This window comes from Leptonychotes weddellii, chromosome 1 (genome assembly GCF_054177405.1).
Source record: "Leptonychotes weddellii isolate Sample4059 chromosome 1, ASM5417740v2, whole genome shotgun sequence".
Lineage (NCBI taxonomy): Eukaryota > Metazoa > Chordata > Mammalia > Carnivora > Phocidae > Leptonychotes > Leptonychotes weddellii.
This window is the reverse complement of record NC_138369.1, coordinates 118500210-118516833: the sequence shown is the minus strand read 5'-3', so window position 1 is coordinate 118516833 and position 16624 is coordinate 118500210. Positions and strand designations below refer to the sequence as shown.

Here is a 16624-nt window from a genome sequence, read left to right as displayed (position 1 = left end):
CCCCATGCTGGTATGCCTTCCGGGCTCCAGGCAGGGATGGGAGTTGGGCCAACACTAAGGGAGAAGCACCTGTTTGGCAGCAAGGTGCTGAGATCAATAACAAAATAACTTGCCTTAATGAGAGGATGAGGGCTAGGGAAGTAAGAATCAAGTTCTTCTAAGACTAGGGTATCTGCAGATTTGGAAAGGTGACAATATTTAATAATTTGGTTATGTATTCATTAAGGATAATTGCAAATGCCAAATTATAAAGCTTGATTCCTGCCTTCATCATCTATTGTCAATATTTCTTCAACAGCCCCTAACAAGATTTCCTCCTTTCAATCCCTCTGCCTTTCTGATTCATTTTCCCTAAACCAAATTTTCTATACATTTTTTACTTTACTACATGATAATAGAAGTCATAAAATTAAGGTAGCAGAACCGTTTTTAATGTCTTTGTGTTGTCAGTAGTGTTATACATTATCATAAACTAGTAATCTCAGATAACATCAATCTTAATGGCACGTATCAATATTACATCTTATGTGACATCTCTATAGAAAACACAATTGGACCAAATGAGTGAATTGGAGCATTGTTCTATTAAGTATCTTAGTTACATTTCCAGAAAGACTTAGAAATTTTTCTCTTGCAGAAAGGGGGAAGGATCAGACCTAGAATACAAAAGAAACTTTGTTCAGAATGGAAGATTATGACAGCCCTAAATAGAAAGAGCTGAGGAAGGCAGGAATGACTGAGGGGCCCAAAGTAGGAAAGCACAGGAGAGACATATTTTCTGTGTAAGGTTTGAAATATCTACAGTGCCTCAGCCCCAGCAGCTCTGTAAGGCATTTCTTCCCTGTTTTGGAAACTTGGCTAGAGGATTGGGCCATCATGCCATGTAGGACCAAAGTACGACTGTGTCTATATGGTCATCATGCCAGGTAGGACCAAAGTACTACTGTGTCTATATCCAGGGATACACCTGTGGGGCACTGGACTCCTGGATTGGCTAAGAGTGAAGGATTTCCTAGTACACTTGAGTTCCACGGGTAGGCTGGCTACCAGACCTTAGGTCTAGGAACAGGGGGTTAACTTCAAGCCCTGATGAAAGGCAGCTGAAGACCATTGATGGGTATCTTGCCTTTATCAAGGTTGGCTAAAAAACTGGACCGAAGTCTATAGGTTGGACTCAAAAGTAGATTTAGCTGCCGGGAAATGCATATGATGGAGGCAGGAGGAATAAAGCAGTAAGGCATCTCCTCTCCTGCTCAGTAACCTCATGGAAAGCAAGAGGCACGTCTTGTTCTACCCATCGCTCGCGCCGCCCCCGCCCCACCGTCCCCACCCAGTGGGTGGCATATAGTAGTTAGCAGTCAATAAATGTTAGTTCAGTATCTGGCCATCAGTTCACTGTGGATGGGGAGAGACACACAGGTACCTTGGGCAGATGTAGGGAAGGTGGTAGGGCACCTCACTGGGGTCCTGAGGCCGCATCAGAGAAGTTGCTTGCTATTCCCGTGGTGTGGCTAAGGTGTGGGCCTCCATCTTGGGTGCCATTTGGTAGAGAAGGGGGTTGGTACAGTAGGTGAGATACAGAGGCCTAGAGCCAGGGCCCAGCCTTTTATTTCTGACTGCCCCCCGTCTAAGTTTCCAATAGAGGCCTAACCAGAGCTACCATTAATTGAGTTTGTGCCATGTGAGCTTCACTGTGGTAGGCACTTTACTTGCAGTATTCTTATCCTCCCAACTACTTGGAGAGGTCAGTGGTATTACTCCCATTTTACAGAGGAAGAAAACTGAGGTAAAGAAGGTAAAAAAAATCTTGCTCCATGTCCTACACAGGTAGAAATAGGTAGAATCCAGATTCAAACCGAGGTCTGATTCCATTGTTGTTTCCTTGCTCTTTTTATCACTCCATAGCTGGGAAGTCTTTTGGACTGGATTATTAGGCCCCTAGTTTCCCACCAGCAAAATCCCTAAGCCTAGACAATGCTTGGATTCAAAGGTAAACAGTGAGGACAGGAGCTGTAGTTTTGTAAGTCACAGACACCAATCACTTTCTCCTTAGCTTATTCCGAGCGGGATCACACTGCATGGTCCCACTACTCATCTGGGTCCCTGGTGGGTCAGGTTTGGGAATATAGCTGTAACCTGGCAAGGGCAGAATGAAATGGTAGAAAGGGGAAATGAGGGCCATTGTTTGGCAGCCCTGATGGATGGCAGTCACACACACAGGCCATTGGCCAGGGCTAAGGATCTAGGAGTACAAAGGCAGCTAGAACATCCAAACTACAGAGTGGGTCACTAGCTGGGGTCAGGTTGGCTTTGGCATCTGGAGCAGGAGAGGAGGAAGGTCTTGGGACTCTGAAACACACCTGGAAAAAGAGTGCCACGGACAAGTACTCATCTGAACTGCCACTCTGACAGGCCCAGGCTCTGATCCCAGGCTTTCTTGAAGTATGACAACCCCACACTTATCACTTCATTTTTCTCGCCTAAAAAATGAGGGGGCTGAACTAGAAAGCCAGTAATTCTTTGTGTCTGTGGCCTCCCACCTAAAAGTCGATTTTGCATACTAAGTCTCAGTCTGCATGATAAATAGATGCTCTCTGGTGCATCACATTTGGCTTTCTAGTTTCTGTAAGCTTGTAAATGATTTTTTAATTCATATTTTAAAAATAATTTAACCTGCTTTTTTAGCTCCACTTCACAAATGAAATTTAGGCTCGTGGGGTGAATCCATTTGTACAAGTTTTTACCCAACAAGTAATGCAGTCAGATTAGAACCCAAGATTGTCAGATTCCAAAGTCTCCCTGTTATACTATTCCCGCCACCTTGCCATTTAGAAGAACCAGTGCTAATGAATGATCAAAAAGGAGAGGTTATTGAAGGGAGGGGTCAGAAATTGGAGGAGGGAGGGACGCCCTCAGTTGGTTAATTGTCTGCCTTCAGCTCAGGTCATGATCTCAGGGTCCTGGGATCGAGTACCGCGTCAGGCTCTTTGGTCAGCGGAGAGTCTGCTTCTCCTTCTCCCTCTGCCTGCCGCTCCCCCTGCTTGTGTGCACGCTCTCTCTCTCTGACAAACAAACAAAATAAAATCTTAAAAAAAAGAAAGAAATTGGAGGAGGGAAAGGATGGGCTTGAAATGAAATCTGTGACTTCACATCCTAGAGTGGACCCGAAGGAGAACAAAGATGGAAATGAGATAATACATATTAATGTCAGGTTAATATGGAGCTGAAAGAAAATGTGGAAAACATGGAGAAATACTGCCTACAATAGTTTAGAGAAAGGAAGTGAGAACCACAGGTAGCACTGCAGATGAATGGACAAGGTGAAGGGCTATCCTGGGGAGACAAGCCATCATATGCAAGCTAGCCCAGGCAGGACCAGTTGCCTGTTGGCAGATTTTTCTGAAGATTTTCCTAAATTTTTCTAAATTACCTTGCAAAGCCTTTCAGAGGTTTGCCCCATAATAAGAGGAGAATCATTGGCACCCAAGTGTGCTTATTGGACACTTTTATTTCTGACTGTTATAGATGGAACAGAAAGGCAGCAACTATATCTGTAAATTTTCTGGGAGAGTTATGGTTGCAAGGTTCCACACAATTCTCATTTGTGTGTTAAGATCGTGTGCTCAGATTTTGCTTGTGGAGAAGATAAAATCACTATAATTATATTATGCCTTCTGTCACTGAGAGGAGATCTAGTTTCTTAATTCATGTGTCAAAAAAGACACATTACATATCCCCTCTTCGAATAAAACATAAAGCTATGTGTCAGAAAAAATGTGAAGAAAATAAGCAGAAAAATATGTACCATGAAGATGGGTGGGAAAACGAGAATCCCACAAATTGATCTTAAATAATTTCAGGACCCCCCGCAAAAAAAAAGCTGGGTCAATGAGCTTCTTAGCAAAGTCAAGAATGAGTTTCCAGGTGAGATGACCATCTTGGGATAGGGCAAAGGAGTAGAAGATCCAAAAGTATCTGGCCATAGAATATGTATGAGCAGTAAAAAATGAAACCCATAGAGAGTACAAAGGAAAGGTGGATTTCCCAGATGAGAACTGGGGAAATATACCCTACAGAAAGCAAGTAGTGAACTTGGCTGTTATGACTTATGATGGGGGTGGAGGGGAGAGGGGAGGAGTGGGGAAGACTGAGGGAGGGAATAAAAGGAAATTTGAAAGGAAGTTTGTCTTTAGGACCCTGAGCAAGGCCTTGCTCTTTCTGTCTTAATTCTCCTAAGGCATCAGCTAATGGAACTGACATCTCAGCACGGGACTCTTAGAGACCCTGTCCAGTTCTCGTCCTCAGTTTAGAGGGCAGTGAGGTGGAGGTTCAGAGTCCAGTAGCTAACCACGGCTCAGTCACTTTCTAGCTGGGGCACCTGGGAGATAGCTGCGTGGCTGTCACTTCACCTCAGTGCTTCATTGCCTTCATTTATTTCATCTCCTGTGTCTGAATATATAAAATGGGGGCAATAATACAAACCCACAGCACTAAAACCTAAAGAGCTTTGAAAACCAAATGATTTTTCACAAATTATTTGGTGGCAAAACCTGACCTGAACTAATGCGAGACTACCCCAATTTCATTTCTGCTCCCTACTGTGAATATTCATAGATTTCACTGCAGAAATGTTAATGTGTTTGATTATAGGGCATTGCCCCATACCCCATTCAGTACATGCATGATTATTTCCTTTTTAAAATCTGAAAAATTCCAAATTCCAAAACACATTTGGCTCCAAGGGTTTGTGGATCTATAGTTCCTACTTCATAGGGTTACTGTAGGATTAAATGTGGTTATTTATCTAAGACCCTTAGGGAGACTGCCTGACACATATTCCTAACTTAATAAATGTTGGTTATTATTATTACTATATTGTGTCCTTTTTAAACGCCCACTTTGTAGAAAGCTGTGAGTAGAGGACTTGAGGAAATAATAACAGATATGCTGATTTATTTAGGTGAATGTCAGGGGCTCCTGATTTGAGCCCAGATTGTGTATACACTAGTTTTTGGACATGCCTGGAACGCTGGTGGTGGTGAGGGGGTGCTTGACAGGGCCTTACAAACTGAGAAGCCAAAGACATTCCTGGAAAAAAAAAAATGCAGATCAAAGAAAAGGAGAATTAAGGAACACAAGTTGAGTTGGAAGACCATGGGCCTGAGTGCAAGGAGTGATTTAGAGTTTAGCAGGGTGCTTCTGCCTCAATACTCCCAGCTTCCTATGGACTCCTGCCAGAGTCCCAGCGGTAGGGGACTGCAAGGAAAGAACAAGTAATAGCTGGTCCTGGTGACTCAACATCCAGCTGGGGACATCTGCCCCGACTAGCTTGGGCTCTGCGGGGCAGATGCTCCTGCAGCAAACACTGGGGTGGGACCTTGGGCCCACACCACCAACAGCAACCCTTCTCGTGAACATTGATAGCCTTGCCACCCTTTGGACATCTACAGCTCCCTACGGAGGGAGCCAAAGAAGTTTGAGGAAGAGCAGCAGAGAGGAGGAACACAGGAAATGTTGTTTAGTAAACACTACCGTTAATCTCTTAGGCTGGAGATAGAAAGTAGTAGAATAACGAAAGAAAGGAAAAGAAATGGTTGCTAAAAAGAAAAGATTTTGTGTGTGTTGTAATTAATTTGCTCTCATATCTGTGCTTTTCTGAACCTGGGGTGTCCAGCAAATCATGTCACAGCTCCCATGTACAGCGACACCGTGGAGCCTCTCCATCCCCCAGACAGCTAGTGGGAGAGATGGGCCAAAAGACAAACACTTGCAAAACCATAAGGCAAGTGCTAGGAAGGGGAATTTTCCAGTTCATATGGGGGCATTTGTGTTATTCCCAAGTAAAGCAGATGCCATTTTCAAATGTGCTTTCCTTGGCCTTGTGTTCTTTCCTTCAAAAGATTAAGGGCACATCCACATCCACTTTGATTGCAACACAGTTAATGGTAATTCGGGATTATGTTAACATCTAAATGCTTAAGGATGAATGAGTCATATGTCAGGCTGTGACAAAATGCTTCATTCTTTAAGTAAGAGATGCCTGATTCTGGCACATTATTAATTTCTAAAGCTTAAATCCAGGATAACTAGATTTAGGAGATTAATCCCTGTTTGATTATAATTCCTTGTAATAGGTTTTGAACCCTTCACTCCCCTCTCCCTGCTTTCACAAGTTGTCTAATAGACTTAAAAAATCCCTTTTACTGTGGTAATGAGTAGCTTCTCCAAGAAGACTCTCAATCCAAGATTTCTGATACTGTAATATAATGTAGGGAAGAGCCAGTGCTTTCTGCAAAGGTTTATTGGGGGTGAGTCAATCAAGAAAGTATTCCAGGAACTTGAATCCTGAGGAGCCAGGCAGGCAGCACATAAGGGAGGAATGAAGGGGGCTGATGGCATACAGGAGCAAGGCCCTAACTCTGGGAGGCATAGGCAATCATCCAGGTCTGGTCTGACACTGCATGGAAGGACTGAGTCGAAAACAGATTGGTTGCCAGGGCTGTGAGGCTGGGATTTGGACACACATGGGAGCTTGACTGGTTTCTAGAGGCAAGAGAAGTTCCAGACTGGAGCTTGCAGTGGGCATTTGCCTAGGTGTTCCAGAGGATGATGACGGTGACCATGGAGGTGGCCATGAAGAGCAGGTAGAGGCGGAAGAGCAGGGTGTCCATCATGTGGCTGAACTTCACCCACAGGTCGACCAAGCACTGCCTCTGAGTCTCTTCTTCCTGCTGGGCCCTTGTTGACTCAGGGCTCCCATTTAACTCTGCCTGTCTGGGACCTGACACCTTTCCCACCAACTCCACGGGCTCCTTCACACCTACAGAGACAGAGACTCAGCCATGGGCCGTGAAGTGCCCCTGGGGAGGGAGGGGGCCAGGGAAGGAGACAGGAGCAGAGAAATGACTGTGTGGGAAGAGGAAATGTACACAGTGCTGAACCCTCACCAGGCAGATGGGTGGGGGTGGGGCCCTGGCCCTTATTTCCCTTCTGGGGTGCAGTGGGGTAGCATTTCCTTGGGCTGGCCCAGTAGAGGAGCAGAGGGTGGAGCCACCGAGGCATGGGTGGGGGCTGGGTGGTGGCCAGGTGCAGCAGGTAGGTGATGAAGATGGTCTCTAGCAGGCTGACCACCATCAGGGACAGACACAGGGCAAAGTAGACACCTAGAGGGAAGATGGGTCTGCGTGAGGGCCAGAGGTACCTCCCAGGACTTTGTGTTTCCTCCTTTCCCAGAGGGCCCTTTCTAGGATTTCTTTTCACTCTGACCTGGTTCCATTGGTCCATGTCCCCACCCCACCCCTCCAACTTACTTTTATTCTCCTGATGGAGGGAGGGGCCATACTGATGAGGGGGGTGCCAGTCGCAAGGAGAAAGTCATTCATATAAGCAGGAAGACATTGTAGCCCAGCAGAAGGGTCATCTTGAATGGGGCACGATTCCCGCTTTCGGCCGGCAGGTAGAAGCTGAGGGCGTCGATGGCAACCAGAAAACCACTGGGCACCAGGAGGTTTATGACACAGAGTCTGGGCCGACGCCTGATGGCCACCTGGGGGGAGGAGAGAGGGGAGCTAGTGAGGAATAGGCTGGGGGGCTGCTGAGCCGGTTAAGACCAAGAGTTGAGATATGTCCCAGACCAAACTGTCTAGGAAGGAAATGTTACCTCAAGTCCCTTTCACTGTCCCCTCTTTCCAACAAAGTCATCTTAATCACCACAGTCTGCCTTTCCAGGGTTGGATTCTGCCATGCTGCTTACCACTGACATGTATCTCATTCCTTGCTGTTCCAAGGTGTCAACTTTCTCCACTTCCATTTTTAGCCCTATCTATGTAGGGCTCTTGGCAGGACTGTGGGACCAAATTCTTAGGTATCATGTGCATTTTATCCTTGTATTACTGCTTGCTTTCCTCATCAAGCTCTAATCTCTAGTGACTTTGCTGGTGGCCATTCAAGACCAGCGGGAGGGAAAGCAAGACAGCGGCAGATAATTTAGGGGTCACCAGGATTTGGAAGCATAATATCCCATAGACAGTGTCTCATAACTTTTCCACCATTTCTTTTTAAAAATAAACATAAAAATTCTTGCCTTCTGAAGAGTTCTGATAGTCATGGGGGTTGGGAAGCTCACTTTCACTATGAGTCACTCCCGTGGGAGCTTTTGTTTTCCCCCCTCTGGGAGGATTTATTTAATCAATATTTACTGCATTCCAGATACTGTAACCCAGTGGAAGGGTCATCTTGAATGGGGCACGATTCCCTCTCTCTGCCGGCAGGTAGTGAAGATTTATCAGTGAAAAAAGTGATAAAAATCTCCACCCTTATGGAGCTTACTTTCTAGTGGGAGGGCTTACATTCTGGTAGGGGACATAAACTATGCATCACAACCACAATCACAACCACGACCCTCCAGCTCACATAGAAAATGATTTGGGGGGGCGCCTGGGTGGCTCAGTTGGTTAAGCGACTGCCTTCGGCTCAGGTCATGATCCTGGAGTCCCGGGATCGAGTCCCGCATCGGGCTCCTCGCTCAGCGGGGGGTCTGCTTCTCTCTCTGACCCTCTTCCCTCTCGTGCTGTCTCTCATTCTCTCTCTCAAATAAATAAATAAATAAAATCTTAAAAAAAAAAAAAAGAAAATGATTTGGTCATACTGGTTGGTGCCCACAGTCATCTTCATCATTCTCTGGTGGATACCCAAAAGTACCCATTCCCCCTTGCTCCGAATGAGGCTCTTTGATGTGTTCAAAATCTCCTGCACTTTCTTCTCCATGCCCAGGACCACATTCTCCACTGCAAAGGAGACCCAGAACTCAGCCTCCCAAATACTCCCAACCCCCTTTCCCAGACTGTTGAATTCCTTACCACTTAGTTTCCACACCCCTTTCAGTGAAATCCTCCTCACTATTCCCAGCTTCCTGGCCTCTTCTTTCTCAAAACCCTTTCTCTGGGGGTGCCTGGGTGGCCCAGTTGGTTAAGTGTTTGCCTTCAGCTCAGGTCATGATCTCAGGATCCTGGGATCCAGCCCTGAATCAAGCTCCCTGCTCAGCAGGCAGTCTGCTTCTCCCTGTGCCCCTCACCCTGCTCGTGCTCTCTCTCATTCTCTTTCTCTCTCTCAAATAAATAAATAAAATATCTTTTTTAAAAAAGGTCTTAAAAAAACACCCCTTCTCTGCCTCTCAATAGGCTACTATAAAGAGCCTCACTCACCTGTGTAGATGAATGAGCTGAAGGTGAGCGTGCAGTTCTGTTCATCAAAGGGGAAATAGAAGATGTCCAGGTTACAGATGCTGACCACCTTCACTGGCTTATCATATTTGATGAGACCTTCACTGTTGACATAAGCCATGAGACCTGTAGCTGTCTGATCCACATCCATGCTGTATGTGAGAGGGATGGGAAGGTGGATAATGTGGGTCTTTATTTCTCAGGTCACACCATTCCTGTGCTCCAATCCCACTCATTTGACTTCCCCCTTCCACCTATAGCTATGTTCTGGGGGTTTTATAAGTTCAATTCAGACATTGCTCCTTCTAAACTGAGTCTTCATGTGCCCCCTATTGGTTATATCATTCCCTTCCTTGGAAATAGGGTTTCCTTCTTGCTTTTTTCAGCCCTGATACTCACAACTCTTCAATGAAGATATCTGGAAGCCAAAGATTCTCAGCTGCTATGCTGATCTTCCTGATGCCCCCACATTCCTCTGGGTTCCACCTGATGAATGGATTGTACCAGATCTATAGGAAACCATGGTGTGGGACAAATGATGTAGGAACTAGTTTTAGTTACACTCTGTCTCCTGCACTTTACATTTCTTTCTTTCTTTTTTTTTTAAAGATTTTATTTATTTGACAGAGAGAGCACAAGCAAAGGGAGAGAGAGGGAGAAGCAGGCTCCCTGCTGAGCAAGGAGCCCGATGTGGGACTTGATCCCAGGACCCTGGGATCATGACCAGGGCCAAAGGCAGCTGCTTAACCAACTGAGCCATGCAGGCATCCCTACATTTCTTTTTCCTCTCAATTCCTCATTCTTTTACCCCCTCTCTGGTGACAGCTATCACTACGTCATTAACAAAGTCTTTCTTCTACTTCTCCCTCAATGCTCTCAAGGGAGACCTTGACCTTAGCTTTGGAGTCCCTGGGATGCAGCCACTTAAGTATTATCTTCCATGACCTTGGTTTATGCTACCTTCTCCCTGTGCCCCATCTCTGCACTCCAAAACTGGAAGGATAATCAGGAAGTTTTGTGTTTTTATTTGTTAGTCTGGCTCTGTTTCAATTTGTCTAATTCGTGAGTATTCTCAGCTTTATCCATTGTAATCTGTGCCCAGGAGTGGAAAAAGGGAAGTACCATAGTAAAGGGGAAACAGTCTATCATACCACGTTTAGCCACAGGAAAGATGTCATCAGTTGAAGCTGAGCATCCTGAAAAAACAATTTTCATGTGGGATCATTGACGCCATGAAGTCAAGACCAATGCCACCACCCAACTCCTACTCATTTTCAAGGCTGTTCTATGTGGCAATTGGTGATTTTTAATCATAAACCACTGAAAAATATAAGTCAAAGAATCCAGGGTACAAGGAAAATATAAGTGAAAATAAAAAGTATGAAAGTCCATTGGGATTATGTTTCTTATGGAGTAGTCCATAAAGGGACAGATTTTACCTGCCACGATGTCACTTCATGAAGCATTCCTTGTCATGTCTTCCCACCCCAAAGAATGAGATTTTCATTTTACAAAATTCAAGCAGGGAACCCACTGCTTACCCCTGCTTAGCCCATTACGGTGTTGAGTCAGGACTTACCACTTCCACAATGGCAGACATTGTGAAGGAGATGTTGACATGAGTGGGGATGCTGTAGTTGACGACTGGACAGAAGGCCTTTCTGTCAAACACTCCTGGGAAGGCAGCAGGATCCACCCCGTACTGGTCAAAGCCTGAGCAGTTGATGGTGAATGTGTCTCCTCTTCCTGCAGAGAGCAGAGACCCTGTGAGAAGAGTGCCAGGACTGGGGACTGGCTGGTGTTTCTGCACAAAGAGAAAACAGGGGCCATGGGAGAAGCATGTGAGCTCCTCCTACCTGAACCAGGGAATGTGGCCTGCGCTCATAGGCAAATGGTGGAAGTTGATGAGGTGAGCTGAGTCAGGGTTCATCCTCAATTCCATTGTTTCTGTCCCCATGCAAAACTTGTCCAAACATGTAGGCAAACTCAGCCCTGACCACCACTTTTCAGTGTCCTGAATTTCACCACAAACCTTTTCACCTTCACTTAGTGTCCTTCCATTGCTCATTTCTGTCCTTGATACACTTGGGTGATGTCAGTGATAGTTTTTACAATCACAGTTCTCCTCCTCACTATATTAACACAGCATAGACGATAATTAATGATAAAGGCAATGAGGTCAGGAGTGTGAGGTATGTGGGACCTTAAGGAAGGAACTCAGTTTTTCAAGTTAATAAGAATTTACTGTGTCTCTACTATGTGCTGTGATTGTTCTCTTCTAAACCAGAGTGGTTCTCACCACTGAGACTATCTTAAAGAGAGTTCCTTGATATCCATCTTATACCAAGCCCTTTTCTAGTCATACCTTGTGATGCAGGATATAGAATTGTGTGGTAACATCTTCTGGTAGTCTATTCAGATCTATCTCTGATTTGTATTAACCCTCCTTGTTCATTTTCAATAATGAATGAGAAAAATAATCTACATTGAAAAAAATTTTACTGAAAATGTTTCCCTTTCTCATGGCAGATCTTCTCATCACCTTCTTCCCTTTAGCATTTTCTCTGTTCCATTTAATTTACTTCAAGAGAGCTGAGAAGAAATTGTCTTCTTTTTAACATTAGTTGATACTCAGAAACATGCAGTTAGGTTATATGCCTGGAAAGAGAAAGACATGCGGAAAGAGAAGAGACCAAGAGAAACACAGGGAGATAAGGATCTTGCAAAGAGGTACAAAGGCTGCCAGTGTCCTGAGTTTTCATTTTTACCAAAATGAACATCCAAGCATTGACTATCTGGGAATAGCAAAATTAGCCTGGCTTGTCTTTTTCTCAGAAGCTATATGTTTGCTTTGTTTTTGCTCTTGTCCCCCTTCTTACCTTGAAGCAGCAGATAGAGAATGAGGAAGAGGAAGCATCCATTCTCATGGAGCCCACCTCTTCCCGTCTTCTTCTCTTTGGCTCTTCTCTGAGATAATGTGGATCTCTGGGGACTTAGTGATGATGCTGATCTTTTTTTTTTTTTTTTTTTTTATTTATTTATTTGACAGAGAGAGAGAGAGAGCACAAGTAGGCAGAGAGGCAGGCAGAGGGAGAGGGAGAAGCAGACTCTCCACCGAGCAGGGAGCCCGACGTGGGGCTCGATCCCAGGACCCCGGGATCATGACCTGAGCCGAAGGCAGCCGCTTAACCGACTGAGCCACCCAGGTGCCCCGTGATGATGCTGATCTTAAAAGACCACAAGCCACACCTCGAACCCTAGCTTTGAATAAACATGTATCAGGTGGCATTAGCCACCTCTCTAACAAGCACCCCTGGTGACAAGAGAAGGTCACAGAGGACTACCCCACCCTGTGCCCTATCTGAGTCTGAATCTCATCTCCAAAAGTAATCTGACAAATCAGTTTGGAGAGGAGGAAGAAAAAAAATTTGGTTACTAGAGCAGTGCTAATGGTCTCCTCATACTTAGAGTCAGTCTGGCATATAATGCATCATGGAAAAGGCACATAATAATTGCCAGAGCTTTCGAGGGGCACATGCACTTATTTTAACCTTGCTACCATCTTTCAAAAAAACTGGGGGCTGGGGACCTCCTTTTTATAATCAACTTCTGACTCTGAGGTTTTAAATATGACTTCAGTACCGGCAAGCTTTTGATTTTTTGAGTGTGTCAAAAGCAACTTAGGTCTACTGGTTGGAAGGAGTGATCAATGGGGTAGAGGGGAGGTTTAGTAGAAGTTGACTTATGAGAACATGAGCTAACAGCTTGCAAATTAATGTTGTTTTGGCCCTGCTAATGTTTATAAGAAATTAGTGGTCAGCATATTAAAACTTGGGAGATCTCATACAAAAACTGTATTTCTGGCTTCATTTGAAAAAATAAGATCAAGCAATACTGGTCTCATGTTTTTACTTGACAACAATCTGCCAAAGTTAATGGTCATGCCCTTTGGATGGAACATTCTCTCTAGATCAACATAGTCTGTCACCAACTATTGATTATTCCTGACCAGCTCCCCTTATTTATGTTACCTGCTTGGTCTCTTTAGGCATTGGAGTTTACCTTTGAGTGTTAAGATTGATTTTCTTGTATAATTTTATTTATTTATTTATTTATTTTAATAGGTTTTTTTTTAAGATTTTATTTATTTATTCGAGAGAGAGAGAATGAGAGACAGATAGCAAGAGAGGGAAGAGGGTCAGAGGGAGAAGCAGACCCCCCACTGAGCAGGGAGCCTGATGTGGGACTCGATCCCAGGACTCCAGGATCATGACCTGAGCCGAAGGCAGTCGCTTAACCAACTGAGCCACCCAGGCGCCCTCTTGTATAATTTTAAGAGAGCTTTGGGAAGTAATTTCAAAATACCATGCCATGCCTAGGTGATCACAGGTCTCGTCAGATTTAGCATGTACAACTATTTTTTTTTAAAGATTTTATTTACTGATTGATCGATTGCATGCTCAAGCAGGGGGAGGGGCAGAGGAAGAGGGAGAAAAAGAGAATCTCAAGCAGGTTCTGTGCTGACTGCAGAGCTGGACACAGGGCTCAATCTCATGACCCTGAGATCATGACCCCGAGATCATGACCTGAGCCAAAATCGAGAGTTGGGCACTCAACTGACTGAGCTACCCAGGCGCCCCTAGCATGTACAACTATTTGATTCATGGTGGAAACCAGACGTGGTATGGTTAAGTAGACCAAAGTCATCAGTGGGGTTTAACTTGTTTTATACTAGAATTAGTTGCATTAGGGAAGGCTCCAGAGAGGGTAATGAGTGGCTTCGAGAACAAAGGGAGAGCAATTGAAGGGGTGCCTGGGTGGCTCATTCGGTTTAGTGTCTGTCTTCAGCTCAGGTTGTGATCCCAGGGTCCTGGGATCGAGCCCTGCGTTGGGCTCTCTGCTCAGCAGAGAGCCTGCTTCTCCCTCTCTCTCTGCTGCTCTCCCTGCTTGTGTGCTCTCTCTCTCTCTCTCTCTGTGTGTGTCAAATAAATAAAATCTAGACAAGGGGAGGAGGGGAGAACAATTGCTTCGGTGAAGAAACTTTACAGACTGAGCTGGAAGAATGCAGTAACAAAAATTTCCTTACCTCTCATATTGGGGTTTTATGTGGTTAGAGATAATGTTTGTGTGGTACCTTTCCCATTCTAAGTAATTACTGAATTGAAGCAGAAATAAAAGTAAAAACGGCAATAATAGTAGCTGTTATTGTTACTCTGGCTCTCTCGAGATTGCTCAGGTTGCTTTAGCCTGAATGGAATATTCTGGGCTTAAAATGTCTGGGTTGACTGCAGCAACCCTGGTTGCTGTGAGCATCAGTCTTTCCTCCCAGCCTCGCTCTGCTTTCGGTTACCATAAGGGTCATCCCTTACTCTCTCCAGCAGCCTTCTACATCATTTGAGAATCTTAACCTCTGGGAAGGTTAAGGTGACTTTAGATCAACATTTCTCCAAGCATTTTCTGCAGAACACTGGTTCTACAGGATGTTGAATGCATTTCTAAAAAATTATTTTTGTTACTTCAAGTTCAAATAACTCTGGGAAATACTGAATTAAAGGAAGCTAAATAGGTTTTATTATTTCAGGATTTCTCAGAGTACTTAGCTAAAATGTTCATGTGACTTGAATATCACCTATACAATTTCCCAGACTTAGTTGACTTCGGGAATTTCTTTTTCTCAGAATATCTTGCAGGACTAACACTTCATCTATTATTTTGGGGAAACACTGCTTTAGGTAAGTAGAATAAATGTAGAAGAAAAAACAACTTGAAGATTCTACAGATGGGATATAGAATGCAAACATCATATGTATAAATAAACCAAGAAATTAAAAAATAAATCAGATAAGTACTTTTTTTTAGATAAGTATTCTAAAACCTGAAATTTGATTAGAACTCTAAGAACCTACAAGCAAATAGAAAGTAAAATAGATTAAATTTCAAGCTGTTTCTGAATCCATGAGCCATATAAACTGGCTTGAGGAACAATCTTTTTTTTTTTTTTCTTTTCCTTTAGATCAATGACCTACCAGCTGTAGACCACATGTCATTCACCTAGATCTAATTTTAGGATGAGAGTTTACAAACATGTTTTGGTATTATTACTTCTCAAATATGCTCAGACAGTAATGTCTTAGTAGTTGAAAAGCAATGTTGGTTTTTCTCATTGGTGGTCTTATAATCAATCCAGTATATAATTTGTGTTTTAAGAGTACATATTTTTTCCTCATGGTATTCAATAAATGAATTACTTTGAGTGAAAAATAAATACAGCCTGCATAGATTTCTAATTTTCCTGAACAGATATTCATGCCAAAAAGGTTATAACAAACATAGACTGAAGTGGTTTATCTTTTCTCACCAGAAGCCCACATTTATAAAGAACACTTGAGAAGTTTTGGGGCGTGACTGGGAGTGACCACTCTTCCAGCCTGTGAAGGCCTGTTTTAGAAAGAAGGCTCCATCTTGGCTGCACTTTTGGTTTGGCTTCTCTGGTTTAGTGGGACACTGTTGCTTCCCACTTTGCGACCTGACAGGTGCCCATCCATACTTCTCAATAACGTGGGAGAATCGCCCATGTACATCTTACCAGGAGAGATGTCAGACATATAGCATCATTTTATACAGTTGAGTAAGTAACCAGTAGTTGTCATTCTGGGACGATTAAAATCCCAAGGCCTGTCTATGGGCTATGATGCTTATTTTAGCTGAGGAGATTTAGGTGGTTGTTCCCGGTGGGAGAGAACAGCTAAAGTAAAAACATGGAAATTACAGTGTTATGAGGAGCTCAGATTTGAGTAGGAAAGTAACAGGAAATGAAACTGTGATATGATGTGGGGCCAGATCATGGAAGGCCTTGTATACCTAGCTGAAGTTTGGTTTTATTCTATCACTCAGTGGTTCCCGAAGTTGAATAAGGTTCAGACCTCTTTAAGGGAAACAAAACTCCTAAGCCCCTGATGTTGACTTGAATTATTTGTAATAACACTTAAGTATGTATATTCATAAAACCACATATAAAGTCCTTATACTCACAGCTCTTATACTACTATAAAATCAGAATAAATTTACAAATGATGCACATACAAGACTGTAGAATCAACACAACACTAATTTAATGTGGTGGATAATATTGTTTTGTTAAAATTAGATAATTACTGTCCATTTCCCCCTCTTTTTAACAAGGAGCTAATTTTTTTAAAAGATTTTATTTATTTATTTGTCAGAGAGAGAGGGAGAGATAAAGAGAGAGAGAGTGTGTGTGAACAAACAGGGGGAGCGGCAGGCAGAGGGAGAAGCAGGCTCCCTGATGAGCAAGGATCCCGATGCGGGACTCTGTTACAGGACCCTGGGATCCTGACCCAAGCAGAAGGCAGACGCTTAACCGACTGAGCCACCCAGGCATC

General features: G+C 43.9%; 1 protein-coding gene across 7 annotated transcripts in view; it reads left to right on the top strand.

Annotated features, from left to right (window-relative positions):
- Positions 1–16624, top strand: part of ABCC5 (ATP binding cassette subfamily C member 5) — a 165823-nt gene that overhangs the window by 56428 nt on the left and 92771 nt on the right. The gene's annotated exons all lie outside the window — the stretch shown is intronic.